We start from the raw sequence: 14,821 nt of genomic DNA, 5'->3' as shown, positions 1-14,821 counted from the left end.
ATAATCAGAATGGCTTCCCAGCGTACCCTTGAACCCGCAATCCCCGGTTTAGGAGACCGATGCCTTATCTGTTAGGCCACGAGAGCTGCCTTCAAATTTAAAACATTTTTTCATCTTTGAGCAATTCTTTTGTCCTAATGCAAATTGACCAAAAAAATCAGAATGGCTTCCCAGCTTACCCTCGAACCCGCAATCTCCGGTTTAGGAGACCGATGCCTTATCCGTTAGCTCACGAGGGGTGCCTTAAAATTTAAAACATTTTTTCATCTTTAAGCAATCTTTTTGTCCTAATGCAAATTGATCAAAATAATTAGAATATCTACCCAGCTTACCCTCGGCGGGACTCGAACCCGCAATCCCCGGTTTAGGAGACCGATGCCTTATCCGTTAGGCCATGAGGGCTGCCTACGAATTTAAACAATTTTTTCATCTTTGAGCAATTCTTTTGTCCTAATGCAAATTGACCAAAAAAATCAGAATGGTTTCCCAGCTAACCATCGAACCCGCAATCGCAGGTTTAGGAGACCGATGCCTTATCCGTTAGGCCACGAGGGCTGCCTAGAAATTTAATACATTTTTTCATCTTTAAGCAATTCTTTTTTCCTAATGCAAATTGATCAAAATAATCAGAATGGCTTCCCAGCTTACCCTCGAACCCGCAATCCCCGGTTTAGGAGACCGATGCCTTATCTGTTAGGCCACGAGGGCTGCCTTCAAATTTAAAACATTTTTTCAACTTTAAGCATTCCTTTTTTTCTAATGCAAATTCATCAAAATAATCAGAATGGCTTCCCAGCTTACCCTCGGACCCGCAATCCCCGGTTTAGGAGACCGATGGGTTATCCGTTAGGCCACGAGGGCGGCCTTCGAATTTAAACAATTTTTTCATCTTTGAGCAATTCTTTTGTCCTAATGCGAATTGACGAAAAAAATCAGAATGGCTTCCCAGCTTACCCTCGAACCCGCAATCTCCGGTTTAGGAGACCGATGCCTTATCCGTTAGCTCACGAGGGCTGCCTTAAAATTTAAAACATTTTTTCATCTTTAAGCAATCCTTTTGTCCTAATGCAAATTGATCAAAATAATCAGAATGGCTTCCCAGCTTACCCTCGAACCCGTAATCCCCGGTTTAGGAGACCGATGCCTTATCCCTTAGGCCATGAGGGCAGCCTTCGAATTTAAACAATTTTTTCATCTTTGAGCAATTCTTTTGTCCTAATGCAAATTGATCAAAATAATTAGAATATCTACCCAGCTTACCCTCGGCGGGACTCAAACCCGCAATCCCCGGTTTAGGAGACCGATGCCTTATCCGTTAGGCCACGAGGGCGGCCTACGAATTTAAGCAATTTTTTCATCTTTGAGCAATTCTTTTGTCCTAATGCAAATTGACCAAAAAAATCAGAATGGTTTCCCAGCTAACCATCGAACCCGCAATCGCAGGTTTAGGAGACCGATGCCTTATCCGTTAGGCCACGAGGGCTGCCTAGAAATTTAATACATTTTTTCATCTTTAAGCAATTCTTTTTTCCTAATGCAAATTGATCAAAATAATCAGAATGGCTTCCCAGCTTACCCTCGAACCCGCAATCCCCGGTTTAGGAGACCGATGCCTTATCTGTTAGGCCACGAGAGCTGCCTTCAAATTTAAAACATTTTTTCATCTTTAAGCAATCCTTTTGTCCTAATGCAAATTGATTAAACTAATCAGAATGACATCCCAGCTTATCCTCGGCGGGACTCAAACCCGCAATCCCCGGTTTAGGAGACCGATGCCTTATCCGTTAGGCCACGAGGGCGGCGTTCGAATTTAAAACATTTTTTCATCTTTAAGCAATCCTTTTGTCCTAATGCAAATTGATTAAAATAATCAGAATGGCTTCCCAGCTTACCCTCGAACCCGCAATCCCGGTTTAGGAGACCGATGCTTTATCCGTTAGGCCACGAGGGCGGCCTCCGAATTTAAACAATTTTTTCATCTTTGAGCAATTCTTTTGTCCTAATGCAAATTGACCAAAAAAATCAGAATGGCTTCCCAGCTTACCCTCGAACCCGCAATCTCCGGTTTAGGAGACCGATGCCTTAGCCGTTAGCTCACGAGGGCTGCCTTCAAATTTAAAACATTTTTTCATCTTTAAGCAATCTTTTTGTCCTAATGCAAATTGATCAAAATAATTAGAATATCTTCCCAGCTTACCCTCGGTGGGACTCGAACTCGCAATCCCCGGTTTAGGAGACCGATGCCTTATCCGTTAGGCCACGAGGGCTGCCTTCAAATTTAAAACATTTTTTCAAATTTAAGCATTCCTTTTTTTCTAATGCAAATTGATCAAAATAATCAGAATGGCTTCCCAGCTTACCCTCGAACCCGCAATCCCCGGTTTAGGAGACCGATGCCTTATCCGTTAGGCCACGAGGGCGGCGTTCGAATTTAAAACATTTTTTCATCTATAAGCAATCCTTTTGTCCTAATGCAAATTGATTAAAATAATCAGAATGACATCCCAGCTTATCCTCGGCGGGACTCAAACCCGCAATCCCCGGTTTAGGAGACCGATGCCTTATCCGTGAGGCCACGAGGGCTGCCTTTTAATTTAAAACATTTTTTCATCTTTAAGCAATTCTTTTGTCCTAATGCAAATTGACCAAAAAAATCAGAATGGCTTCCCAGCTTACCCTCGAACCCGCAATCTCCGGTTTAGGAGACCGATGCCTTATCCGTTAACTCACGAGGGCTGCCTTCAAATTTAAAACATTTTTTCATCTTTAAGCAATCTTTTTGTCCTAATGCAAATTGATCAAAATAATTAGAATATCTTCCCAGCTTACCCTCGGCGGGACTCGAACCCGCAATCCCCGGTTTAGGAGACCGATGCCTTATCCGTTAGGCCACGAGGGCGCCCTATGAATTTAAACAATTTTTTCATCTTTGAGCAATTCTTTTGTCCTAATGCAAATTGACCAAAAAAATCAGAATTTCTTCCCAGCTAACCATCGAACCCGCAATCGCAGGTTTAGGAGACCGATGCCTTATCCGTTGGGCCACGAGGGCGGCCTACGAACTTAAACAATTTTTTCATCTTTGAGCAATTCCTTTGGCCTAATGCAAATTGACCAAAAAAATCAGAATGGCTTCCCAGCTTACCCTCGAACCCGCAATCCCCGGTTTAGGAGACCGATGCCTTATCTGTTAGGCCACGAGGGAAGCCTTCCAATTTAAAACATTTTTTCAACTTTAAGCATTCCTTTTTTTCTAATGCAAATTGATCAAAATAATCAGAATGGCTTCCCAGCTTACCCTCGGACCCGCAATCCCCGGTTTAGGAGACCGATGACTTATCCGTTAGGCCACGAGGGCGGCCTCCGAATTTAACCAATTTTTTTATCTTTGAGCAATTCTTTTGTCCTAATGCAAATTGACCAAAAAAATCAGAATGGCTTCCCAGCTTACCCTCGATCCCGCAATCTCCGGTTTAGGAGACCGATGCCTTATACGTTAGCTCACGAGGGCTGCCTTCAAATTTAAAACATTTTTTCATCTTTAAGCAATCCTTTTGTCCTAATGCAAATTGATCAAAATAATTAGAATGGCTTCCCAGCTTACCCTCGGCGGGACTCAAACCCGCAATCACCGGTTTAGGAGGCCGATGCCTTATCCGTTAGGCTACGAGGGCGGCCTATGAATTTAAACAATTTTTTCATCTTTGAGCAATTCTTTTGTCCTAATGCAAATTGACCAAAAAAATCAGAATGGCTTCCCAGCTTACCCTCGAACCCGCAATCCCCGGTTTAGGAGACCGATGCCTTATCTGTTAGGGCACGAGGGCTGCCTTCAAATTTAAAACATTTTTTCAACTTTAAGCATTCCTTTTTTTCTAATGCAAATTGATCAAAATAATCAGAATGGCTTCCCAGCTTACCCTCGGACCCGCAATCCCCGGTTTAGGAGACCGATGCCTTATCCGTGAGGCCACGAGGGCTGCCTTTTAATTTAAAACATTTTTTCATCTTTAAGCAATCCTTTTTTCCTAATGCAAATTGATCAAAATAATCAGAATGGCTTCCCAGCTTACCCTCGAACCCGCAATCTCCGGTTTAGGAGACCGATGCCTTATCCGTTAGCTCACGAGAGCTGCCTTAAAATATAAAACATTTTTTCATCTTTAAGCAATCTTTTTGTCCTAATGCAAATTGATCAAAATAATTAGAATATCTACCCAGCTTATCCTTGGCGGGACTCGAACCCGCAATCCCCGCTTTAGGAGACCGATGCCTTATCCGTTAGGCCACGAGGGCGGCCTACGAATTTAAACAATTTTTTCATCTTTGAGCAATTCTTTTGTCCTAATGCAAATTGACCAAAAAAATCAGAATGGTTTCCCAGCTAAACATCGAACCCGCAATCGCAGGTTTAGGAGACCGATGCCTTATCCGTTAGGCCACGAGGGCTGCCTAGAAAATTAATACATTTTCTCATCTTTAAGCAATTATTTTTCCTAATGCAAATTGATCAAAATAATCAGAATGGCTTCCCAGCTTACCCTCGAACCCGCAATCCCCGGTTTAGGAGACCGATGCCTTATCTGTTAGGCCACGAGGACTGCCTTCAAATTTAACACATTTTTTCAACTTTAAGCATTCCTTTTTTTCTAATGCAAATTGATCAAAATAATCAGAATGGCTTCCCAGCTTACCCTCGGACCCGCAATCTCCGGTTTAGGAGACCGATGGGTTATCCGTTAGGCCACGAGGGCGGCCTTCGAATTTAAACAATTATTTCATCTTTGAGCAATTCTTTTGTCCTAATGCAAATTGACCAAAAAAATCAGAATGGCTTCCCAGCTTACCCTCGAACCCGCAATCTCCGGTTTAGGAGACCGATGCCTTATCCGTTAGCTCACGAGGGCTGCCTTCAAATTTAAAACATTTTTTCATCTTTAAGCAATCCTTTTGTCCTAATGCAAATTGATCAAAATAATCAGAATGGCTTCCCAACTTACCCTCGGCGGGACTCGAACCCGCAATCCCCGGTTTAGGAGACCGATGCCTTATCCGTTAGGCCACGAGGGCGGCGTTCGAATTTAAAACATTTTTTCATCTTTAAGCAATCCTTTTGTCCTAATGCAAATTGATTAAAATAATCAGAATGGCTTCCCAGCTTACCCTCGAACCCGCAATCCCCGGTTTAGGAGACCGATGCCTTATCTGTTAGGCCACGAGAGCTGCCTTCTAATTTAAAACATTTTTTCAACTCTAAGCATTCCTTTTTTTCTCATGCAATTTGATCAAAATAATCAGAATGGCTTCCCAGCTTACCCTCGAACCCGCAATCCCCGGTTTAGGAGACCGATGCCTTATCCGTGAGGCCACGAGGGCTGCCTTTTAATTTAAAACATTTTTTCATCTTTAAGCAATTCTTTTGTCCTAATGCAAATTGACCAAAAAAATCAGAATGGCTTCCCAGCTTACCCTCGAACCCGCAATCTCCGGTTTAGGAGACCGATGCCTTATCCGTTAACTCACGAGGGCTGCCTTCAAATTTAAAACATTTTTTCATCTTTAAGCAATCTTTTTGTCCTAATGCAAATTGATCAAAATAATTAGAATATCTTCCCAGCTTACCCTCGGCGGGACTCGAACCCGCAATCCCCGGTTTAGGAGACCGATGCCTTATCCGTTAGGCCACGAGGGCGCCCTATGAATTTAAACAATTTTTTCATCTTTGAGCAATTCTTTTGTCCTAATGCAAATTGACCAAAAAAATCAGAATTTCTTCCCAGCTAACCATCGAACCCGCAATCGCAGGTTTAGGAGACCGATGCCTTATCCGTTGGGCCACGAGGGCGGCCTACGAACTTAAACAATTTTTTCATCTTTGAGCAATTCCTTTGGCCTAATGCAAATTGACCAAAAAAATCAGAATGGCTTCCCAGCTTACCCTCGAACCCGCAATCCCCGGTTTAGGAGACCGATGCCTTATCTGTTAGGCCACGAGGGAAGCCTTCCAATTTAAAACATTTTTTCAACTTTAAGCATTCCTTTTTTTCTAATGCAAATTGATCAAAATAATCAGAATGGCTTCCCAGCTTACCCTCGGACCCGCAATCCCCGGTTTAGGAGACCGATGACTTATCCGTTAGGCCACGAGGGCGGCCTCCGAATTTAACCAATTTTTTTATCTTTGAGCAATTCTTTTGTCCTAATGCAAATTGACCAAAAAAATCAGAATGGCTTCCCAGCTTACCCTCGATCCCGCAATCTCCGGTTTAGGAGACCGATGCCTTATCCGTTAGCTCACGAGGGCTGCCTTCAAATTTAAAACATTTTTTCATCTTTAAGCAATCCTTTTGTCCTAATGCAAATTGATCAAAATAATTAGAATGGCTTCCCAGCTTACCCTCGGCGGGACTCAAACCCGCAATCACCGGTTTAGGAGACCGATGCCTTATCCGTTAGGCTACGAGGGCGGCCTATGAATTTAAACAATTTTTTCATCTTTGAGCAATTCTTTTGTCCTAATGCAAATTGACCAAAAAAATCAGAATGGCTTCCCAGCTTACCCTCGAACCCGCAATCCCCGGTTTAGGAGACCGATGCCTTATCTGTTAGGGCACGAGGGCTGCCTTCAAATTTAAAACATTTTTTCAACTTTAAGCATTCCTTTTTTTCTAATGCAAATTGATCAAAATAATCAGAATGGCTTCCCAGCTTACCCTCGGACCCGCAATCCCCGGTTTAGGAGACCGATGCCTTATCCGTGAGGCCACGAGGGCTGCCTTTTAATTTAAAACATTTTTTCATCTTTAAGCAATCCTTTTTTCCTAATGCAAATTGATCAAAATAATCAGAATGGCTTCCCAGCTTACCCTCGAACCCGCAATCTCCGGTTTAGGAGACCGATGCCTTATCCGTTAGCTCACGAGAGCTGCCTTAAAATATAAAACATTTTTTCATCTTTAAGCAATCTTTTTGTCCTAATGCAAATTGATCAAAATAATTAGAATATCTACCCAGCTTATCCTTGGCGGGACTCGAACCCGCAATCCCCGCTTTAGGAGACCGATGCCTTATCCGTTAGGCCACGAGGGCGGCCTACGAATTTAAACAATTTTTTCATCTTTGAGCAATTCTTTTGTCCTAATGCAAATTGACCAAAAAAATCAGAATGGTTTCCCAGCTAAACATCGAACCCGCAATCGCAGGTTTAGGAGACCGATGCCTTATCCGTTAGGCCACGAGGGCTGCCTAGAAAATTAATACATTTTCTCATCTTTAAGCAATTATTTTTCCTAATGCAAATTGATCAAAATAATCAGAATGGCTTCCCAGCTTACCCTCGAACCCGCAATCCCCGGTTTAGGAGACCGATGCCTTATCTGTTAGGCCACGAGGACTGCCTTCAAATTTAAAACATTTTTTCAACTTTAAGCATTCCTTTTTTTCTAATGCAAATTGATCAAAATAATCAGAATGGCTTCCCAGCTTACCCTCGAACCCGCAATCCCCGGTTTAGGAGACCGATGCCTTATCTGTTAGGCCACGAGAGCTGCCTTCTAATTTAAAACATTTTTTCAACTCTAAGCATTCCTTTTTTTCTCATGCAAATTGATCAAAATAATCAGAATGGCTTCCCAGCTTACCCTCGAACCCGCAATCCCCGGTTTAGGAGACGGATGCCTTATCCGTTAGGCCACGAGGGCGGCGTTCGAATTTAAACAATTTTTTCATCTTTGAGCAATTCTTTTTTCCTAATGCAAATTGATCAAAATAATCAGAATGGCTTCCCAGCTTTCCCTCGGCGGGACTCGAACCCGCAATCTCCGGTTTAGGAGACCGATGCCTTATCCGTTAGCTCACGAGGGCTGCCTTCAAATTTAAAACATTTTTTCATCTTTAAGCAATCCTTTTGTCCTAATGCAAATTGATCAAAATAATCAGAATGGCTTCCCAACTTACCCTCGGCGAGACTCGAACCCGCAATCCCCGGTTTAGGAGACCGATGCCTTATCCGTTAGGCCACGAGGGCGGCGTTCGAATTTAAAACATTTTTTCATCTTTAAGCAATCCTTTTGTCCTAATGCAAATTGATTAAAATAATCAGAATGGCTTCCCAGCTTACCCTCGAACCCGCAATCCCCGGTTTAGGAGACCGATGCCTTATCTGTTAGGCCACGAGAGCTGCCTTCTAATTTAAAACATTTTTTCAACTCTAAGCATTCCTTTTTTTCTCATGCAAATTGATCAAAATAATCAGAATGGCTTCCCAGCTTACCCTCGAACCCGCAATCAGCGGTTTAGGAGACCGATGCCTTATCCGTTAGGCCACGAGGGCGGCCTCCGAATTTAAACAATTTTTTCATCTTTGAGCAATTCTTTTGTCCTAATGCAAATTGACCAAAAAAATCAGAATGGCTTCCCAGCTTACCCTCGAACCCGCAATCTCCGGTTTAGGAGACCGATGCCTTAGCCGTTAGCTCACGAGGGCTGCCTTCAAATTTAAAACATTTTTTCATCTTTAAGCAATCTTTTTGTCCTAATGCAAATTGATCAAAATAATTAGAATATCTTCCCAGCTTACCCTCGGCGGGACTCGAACTCCCCGGTTTAGGAGACCGATGCCTTATCCGTTAGGCCACGAGGGCTGCCTTCAAATTTAAAACATTTTTTCAAATTTAAGCATTCCTTTTTTTCTAATGCAAATTGATCAAAATAATCAGAATGGCTTCCCAGCTTACCCTCGGACCCGCAATCCCCGGTTTAGGAGACCGATGCCTTATCCGTTAGGCCACGAGGGCGGCGTTCGAATTTAAAACATTTTTTCATCTTTAAGCAATCCTTTTGTCCTAATGCAAATTGATTAAAATAATCAGAATGGCTTCCCAGCTTACCCTCGGCGGTACTCAAACCCGCAATCACCGGTTTAGGAGACCGATGCCTTATCCGTTAGGCTACGAGGGCGGCCTATGAATTTAAACAATTTTTTCATCTTTGAGCAATTCTTTTGTCCTAATGCAAATTGACCAAAAAAATCAGAATGGCTTCCCAGCTTACCCTCGAACCCGCAATCCCCGGTTTAGGAGACCGATGCCTTATCTGTTAGGGCACGAGGGCTGCCTTCAAATTTAAAACATTTTTTCAACTTTAAGCATTCCTTTTTTTCTAATGCAAATTGATCAAAATAATCAGAATGGCTTCCCAGCTTACCCTCGGACCCGCAATCCCCGGTTTAGGAGACAGATGCCTTATCCGTTAGGCCACGAGGGCGGCGTTCGAATTTAAAACATTTTTTCATCTTTAAGCAATCCTTTTGTCCTAATGCAAATTGATTAAATTAATCAGAATGACATCCCAGCTTATCCTCGGCGGGACTCAAACCCGCAATCCCCGGTTTAGGAGACCGATGCCTTATCCGTGAGGCCACGAGGGCTGCCTTTTAATTTAAAACATTTTTTCATCTTTAAGAAATCCTTTTTTCCTAATGCAAATTGATCAAAATAATCAGAATGGCTTCCCAGCTTACCCTCGAACCCGTAATCTCCGGTTTAGGAGACCGATGCCTTATCCGTTAGCTCACGAGAGCTGCCTTAAAATATAAAACATTTTTTCATCTTTAAGCAATCTTTTTGTCCTAATGCAAATTGATCAAAATAATTAGAATATCTACCCAGCTTATCCTTGGCGGGACTCGAACCCGCAATCCCCGGTTTAGGAGACCGATGCCTTATCCGTTAGGCCACGAGGGCGGCCTACGAATTTAAACAATTTTTTCATCTTTGAGCAATTCTTTTGTCCTAATGCAAATTGACCAAAAAAATCAGAATGGTTTCCCAGCTAAACATCGAACCCGCAATCGCAGGTTTAGGAGACCGATGCCTTATCCGTTAGGCCACGAGGGCTGCCTAGAAATTTAATACATTTTTTCATCTTTAAGCAATTATTTTTCCTAATGCAAATTGATCAAAATAATCAGAATGGCTTCCCAGCTTACCCTCGAACCCGCAATCCCCGGTTTAGGAGACCGATGCCTTATCTGTTAGGCCACGAGGACTGCCTTCAAATTTAAAACATTTTTTCAACTTTAAGCATTCCTTTTTTTCTAATGCAAATTGATCAAAATAATCAGAATGGCTTCCCAGCTTACCCTCGGACCCGCAATCTCCGGTTTAGGAGACCGATGGGTTATCCGTTAGGCCACGAGGGCGGCCTTCGAATTTAAACAATTATTTCATCTTTGAGCAATTCTTTTGTCCTAATGCAAATTGACCAAAAAAATCAGAATGGCTTCCCAGCTTACCCTCGAACCCGCAATCTCCGGTTTAGGAGACCGATGCCTTATCCGTTAGCTCACGAGGGCTGCCTTCAAATTTAAAACATTTTTTCATCTTTAAGCAATCCTTTTGTCCTAATGCAAATTGATCAAAATAATCAGAATGGCTTCCCAGCTTACCCTCGAACCCGCAATCCCCGGTTTAGGAGACCGATGCCTTATCTGTTAGGCCACGAGAGCTGCCTTCTAATTTAAAACATTTTTTCAACTCTAAGCATTCCTTTTTTTCTCATGCAATTTGATCAAAATAATCAGAATGGCTTCCCAGCTTACCCTCGAACCCGCAATCCCCGGTTTAGGAGACCGATGCCTTATCCGTGAGGCCACGAGGGCTGCCTTTTAATTTAAAACATTTTTTCATCTTTAAGCAATTCTTTTGTCCTAATGCAAATTGACCAAAAAAATCAGAATGGCTTCCCAGCTTACCCTCGAACCCGCAATCTCCGGTTTAGGAGACCGATGCCTTATCCGTTAACTCACGAGGGCTGCCTTCAAATTTAAAACATTTTTTCATCTTTAAGCAATCTTTTTGTCCTAATGCAAATTGATCAAAATAATTAGAATATCTTCCCAGCTTACCCTCGGCGGGACTCGAACCCGCAATCCCCGGTTTAGGAGACCGATGCCTTATCCGTTAGGCCACGAGGGCGCCCTATGAATTTAAACAATTTTTTCATCTTTGAGCAATTCTTTTGTCCTAATGCAAATTGACCAAAAAAATCAGAATTTCTTCCCAGCTAACCATCGAACCCGCAATCGCAGGTTTAGGAGACCGATGCCTTATCCGTTGGGCCACGAGGGCGGCCTACGAACTTAAACAATTTTTTCATCTTTGAGCAATTCCTTTGGCCTAATGCAAATTGACCAAAAAAATCAGAATGGCTTCCCAGCTTACCCTCGAACCCGCAATCCCCGGTTTAGGAGACCGATGCCTTATCTGTTAGGCCACGAGGGAAGCCTTCCAATTTAAAACATTTTTTCAACTTTAAGCATTCCTTTTTTTCTAATGCAAATTGATCAAAATAATCAGAATGGCTTCCCAGCTTACCCTCGGACCCGCAATCCCCGGTTTAGGAGACCGATGACTTATCCGTTAGGCCACGAGGGCGGCCTCCGAATTTAACCAATTTTTTTATCTTTGAGCAATTCTTTTGTCCTAATGCAAATTGACCAAAAAAATCAGAATGGCTTCCCAGCTTACCCTCGATCCCGCAATCTCCGGTTTAGGAGACCGATGCCTTATCCGTTAGCTCACGAGGGCTGCCTTCAAATTTAAAACATTTTTTCATCTTTAAGCAATCCTTTTGTCCTAATGCAAATTGATCAAAATAATTAGAATGGCTTCCCAGCTTACCCTCGGCGGGACTCAAACCCGCAATCACCGGTTTAGGAGACCGATGCCTTATCCGTTAGGCTACGAGGGCGGCCTATGAATTTAAACAATTTTTTCATCTTTGAGCAATTCTTTTGTCCTAATGCAAATTGACCAAAAAAATCAGAATGGCTTCCCAGCTTACCCTCGAACCCGCAATCCCCGGTTTAGGAGACCGATGCCTTATCTGTTAGGGCACGAGGGCTGCCTTCAAATTTAAAACATTTTTTCAACTTTAAGCATTCCTTTTTTTCTAATGCAAATTGATCAAAATAATCAGAATGGCTTCCCAGCTTACCCTCGGACCCGCAATCCCCGGTTTAGGAGACCGATGCCTTATCCGTGAGGCCACGAGGGCTGCCTTTTAATTTAAAACATTTTTTCATCTTTAAGAAATCCTTTTTTCCTAATGCAAATTGATCAAAATAATCAGAATGGCTTCCCAGCTTACCCTCGAACCCGCAATCTCCGGTTTAGGAGACCGATGCCTTATCCGTTAGCTCACGAGAGCTGCCTTAAAATATAAAACATTTTTTCATCTTTAAGCAATCTTTTTGTCCTAATGCAAATTGATCAAAATAATTAGAATATCTACCCAGCTTATCCTTGGCGGGACTCGAACCCGCAATCCCCGGTTTAGGAGACCGATGCCTTATCCGTTAGGCCACGAGGGCGGCCTACGAATTTAAACAATTTTTTCATCTTTGAGCAATTCTTTTGTCCTAATGCAAATTGACCAAAAAAATCAGAATGGTTTCCCAGCTAAACATCGAACCCGCAATCGCAGGTTTAGGAGACCGATGCCTTATCCGTTAGGCCACGAGGGCTGCCTAGAAATTTAATACATTTTTTCATCTTTAAGCAATTATTTTTCCTAATGCAAATTGATCAAAATAATCAGAATGGCTTCCCAGCTTACCCTCGAACCCGCAATCCCCGTTTTAGGAGACCGATGCCTTATCTGTTAGGCCACGAGGACTGCCTTCAAATTTAAAACATTTTTTCAACTTTAAGCATTCCTTTTTTTCTAATGCAAATTGATCAAAATAATCAGAATGGCTTCCCAGCTTACCCTCGGACCCGCAATCTCCGGTTTAGGAGACCGATGGGTTATCCGTTAGGCCACGAGGGCGGCCTTCGAATTTAAACAATTATTTCATCTTTGAGCAATTCTTTTGTCCTAATGCAAATTGACCAAAAAAATCAGAATGGCTTCCCAGCTTACCCTCGAACCCGCAATCTCCGGTTTAGGAGACCGATGCCTTATCCGTTAGCTCACGAGGGCTGCCTTCAAATTTAAAACATTTTTTCATCTTTAAGCAATCCTTTTGTCCTAATGCAAATTGATCAAAATAATCAGAATGGCTTCCCAACTTACCCTCGGCGGGACTCGAACCCGCAATCCCCGGTTTAGGAGACCGATGCCTTATCCGTTAGGCCACGAGGGCGGCGTTCGAATTTAAAACATTTTTTCATCTTTAAGCAATCCTTTTGTCCTAATGCAAATTGATTAAAATAATCAGAATGGCTTCCCAGCTTACCCTCGAACCCGCAATCCCCGGTTTAGGAGACCGATGCCTTATCTGTTAGGCCACGAGAGCTGCCTTCTAATTTAAAACATTTTTTCAACTCTAAGCATTCCTTTTTTTCTCATGCAAATTGATCAAAATAATCAGAGTGGCTTCCCAGGTTACCCTCGAACCCGCAATCCCCGGTTTAGGAGACCGATGCCTTATCCGTTAGGCCACGAGGGCGGCCTCCGAATTTAAACAATTTTTTCATCTTTGAGCAATTCTTTTGTCCTAATGCAAATTGACCAAAAAAATCAGAATGGCTTCCCAGCTTACCCTCGAACCCGCAATCTCCGGTTTAGGAGACCGATGCCTTAGCCGTTAGCTCACGAGGGCTGCCTTCAAATTTAAAACATTTTTTCATCTTTAAGCAATCTTTTTGTCCTAATGCAAATTGATCAAAATAATTAGAATATCTTCCCAGCTTACCCTCGGCGGGACTCGAACTCCCCGGTTTAGGAGACCGATGCCTTATCCGTTAGGCCACGAGGGCTGCCTTCAAATTTAAAACATTTTTTCAAATTTAAGCATTCCTTTTTTTCTAATGCAAATTGATCAAAATAATCAGAATGGCTTCCCAGCTTACCCTCGGACCCGCAATCCCCGGTTTAGGAGACCGATGCCTTATCCGTTAGGCCACGAGGGCGGCGTTCGAATTTAAAACATTTTTTCATCTTTAAGCAATCCTTTTGTCCTAATGCAAATTGATTAAAATAATCAGAATGACATCCCAGCTTATCCTCGGCGGGACTCAAACCCGCAATTCCCGGTTTAGGAGACCGATGCCTTATCCGTGAGGCCACGAGGGCTGCCTTTTAATTTAAAACATTTTTTCATCTTTAAGCAATTCTTTTGTCCTAATGCAAATTGACCAAAAAAATCAGAATGGCTTCCCAGCTTACCCTCGAACCCGCAATCTCCGGTTTAGGAGACCGATGCCTTATCCGTTAGCTCACGATGGCTGCCTTCAAATTTAAAACATTTTTTCATCTTTAAGCAATCTTTTTGTCCTAATGCAAATTGATCAAAATAATTAGAATATCTTCCCAGCTTACCCTCGGCGGGACTCGAACCCGCAATCCCCGGTTTAGGAGACCGATGCCTTATCCGTTAGGCCACGAGGGCGCCCTATGAATTTAAACAATTTTTTCATCTTTGAGCAATTCTTTTGTCCTAATGCAAATTGACCAAAAAAATCAGAATGGCTTCCCAGCTAACCATCGAACCCGCAATCGCAGGTTTAGGAGACCGATGCCTTATCCGTTAGGCCACGAGGGCGGCCTACGAACTTAAACAATTTTTTCATCTTTGAGCAATTCTTTTGGCCTAATGCAAATTGAATAAAAAAATCAGAATGGCTTCCCAGCTTACCCTCGAACCCGCAATCCCCGGTTTAGGAGACCGATGCCTTATCTGTTAGACCACGAGGGAAGCCTTCCAATTTAAAACATTTTTTCAACTTTAAGCATTCCTTTTTTTCTAATGCAAATTGATCAAAATAATCAGAATGGCTTCCCAGCTTACCCTCGGACCCGCAATCTCCGGTTTAGG

The 14,821-nt window shown here is 42.7% G+C and overlaps 1 protein-coding gene and 13 non-coding genes across 14 annotated transcripts in view; 1 reads left to right on the top strand and 13 right to left on the bottom strand.

Moving 5' to 3' along the window:
- Positions 1 to 14,821, top strand: part of LOC149063392 (vesicle-associated membrane protein 3-like) — a 211,252-nt gene that overhangs the window by 94,909 nt on the left and 101,522 nt on the right. The gene's annotated exons all lie outside the window — the stretch shown is intronic.
- TRNAR-CCU (transfer RNA arginine (anticodon CCU)) lies at positions 330 to 402 on the bottom strand. Its single transcript has one exon. It is a non-coding gene; the product is annotated as a tRNA-Arg (tRNA).
- On the bottom strand, positions 1,258 to 1,330 carry TRNAR-CCU (transfer RNA arginine (anticodon CCU)). Its single transcript has one exon. It is a non-coding gene; the product is annotated as a tRNA-Arg (tRNA).
- On the bottom strand, positions 1,727 to 1,799 carry TRNAR-CCU (transfer RNA arginine (anticodon CCU)). The gene has a single exon. It is a non-coding gene; the product is annotated as a tRNA-Arg (tRNA).
- On the bottom strand, positions 2,827 to 2,899 carry TRNAR-CCU (transfer RNA arginine (anticodon CCU)). Its single transcript has one exon. It is a non-coding gene; the product is annotated as a tRNA-Arg (tRNA).
- Positions 3,602 to 3,674, bottom strand: TRNAR-CCU (transfer RNA arginine (anticodon CCU)). Its single transcript has one exon. It is a non-coding gene; the product is annotated as a tRNA-Arg (tRNA).
- TRNAR-CCU (transfer RNA arginine (anticodon CCU)) lies at positions 4,998 to 5,070 on the bottom strand. The gene has a single exon. It is a non-coding gene; the product is annotated as a tRNA-Arg (tRNA).
- Positions 5,620 to 5,692, bottom strand: TRNAR-CCU (transfer RNA arginine (anticodon CCU)). The gene has a single exon. It is a non-coding gene; the product is annotated as a tRNA-Arg (tRNA).
- On the bottom strand, positions 6,395 to 6,467 carry TRNAR-CCU (transfer RNA arginine (anticodon CCU)). The gene has a single exon. It is a non-coding gene; the product is annotated as a tRNA-Arg (tRNA).
- TRNAR-CCU (transfer RNA arginine (anticodon CCU)) lies at positions 7,954 to 8,026 on the bottom strand. The gene has a single exon. It is a non-coding gene; the product is annotated as a tRNA-Arg (tRNA).
- Positions 10,904 to 10,976, bottom strand: TRNAR-CCU (transfer RNA arginine (anticodon CCU)). Its single transcript has one exon. It is a non-coding gene; the product is annotated as a tRNA-Arg (tRNA).
- Positions 11,679 to 11,751, bottom strand: TRNAR-CCU (transfer RNA arginine (anticodon CCU)). The gene has a single exon. It is a non-coding gene; the product is annotated as a tRNA-Arg (tRNA).
- TRNAR-CCU (transfer RNA arginine (anticodon CCU)) lies at positions 13,075 to 13,147 on the bottom strand. The gene has a single exon. It is a non-coding gene; the product is annotated as a tRNA-Arg (tRNA).
- Positions 14,323 to 14,395, bottom strand: TRNAR-CCU (transfer RNA arginine (anticodon CCU)). The gene has a single exon. It is a non-coding gene; the product is annotated as a tRNA-Arg (tRNA).

Source organism: Pholcus phalangioides, unplaced genomic scaffold (genome assembly GCF_987345545.1).
Source record: "Pholcus phalangioides strain wild (caught in Gottingen) unplaced genomic scaffold, Ppha-v1.0 ptg000172l_1, whole genome shotgun sequence".
Classification (NCBI taxonomy): Eukaryota; Metazoa; Arthropoda; class Arachnida; order Araneae; family Pholcidae; genus Pholcus; species Pholcus phalangioides.
The sequence above is the reverse complement of the archived record's forward strand: the minus strand, read 5'-3'. Positions and strand labels throughout refer to the sequence as shown.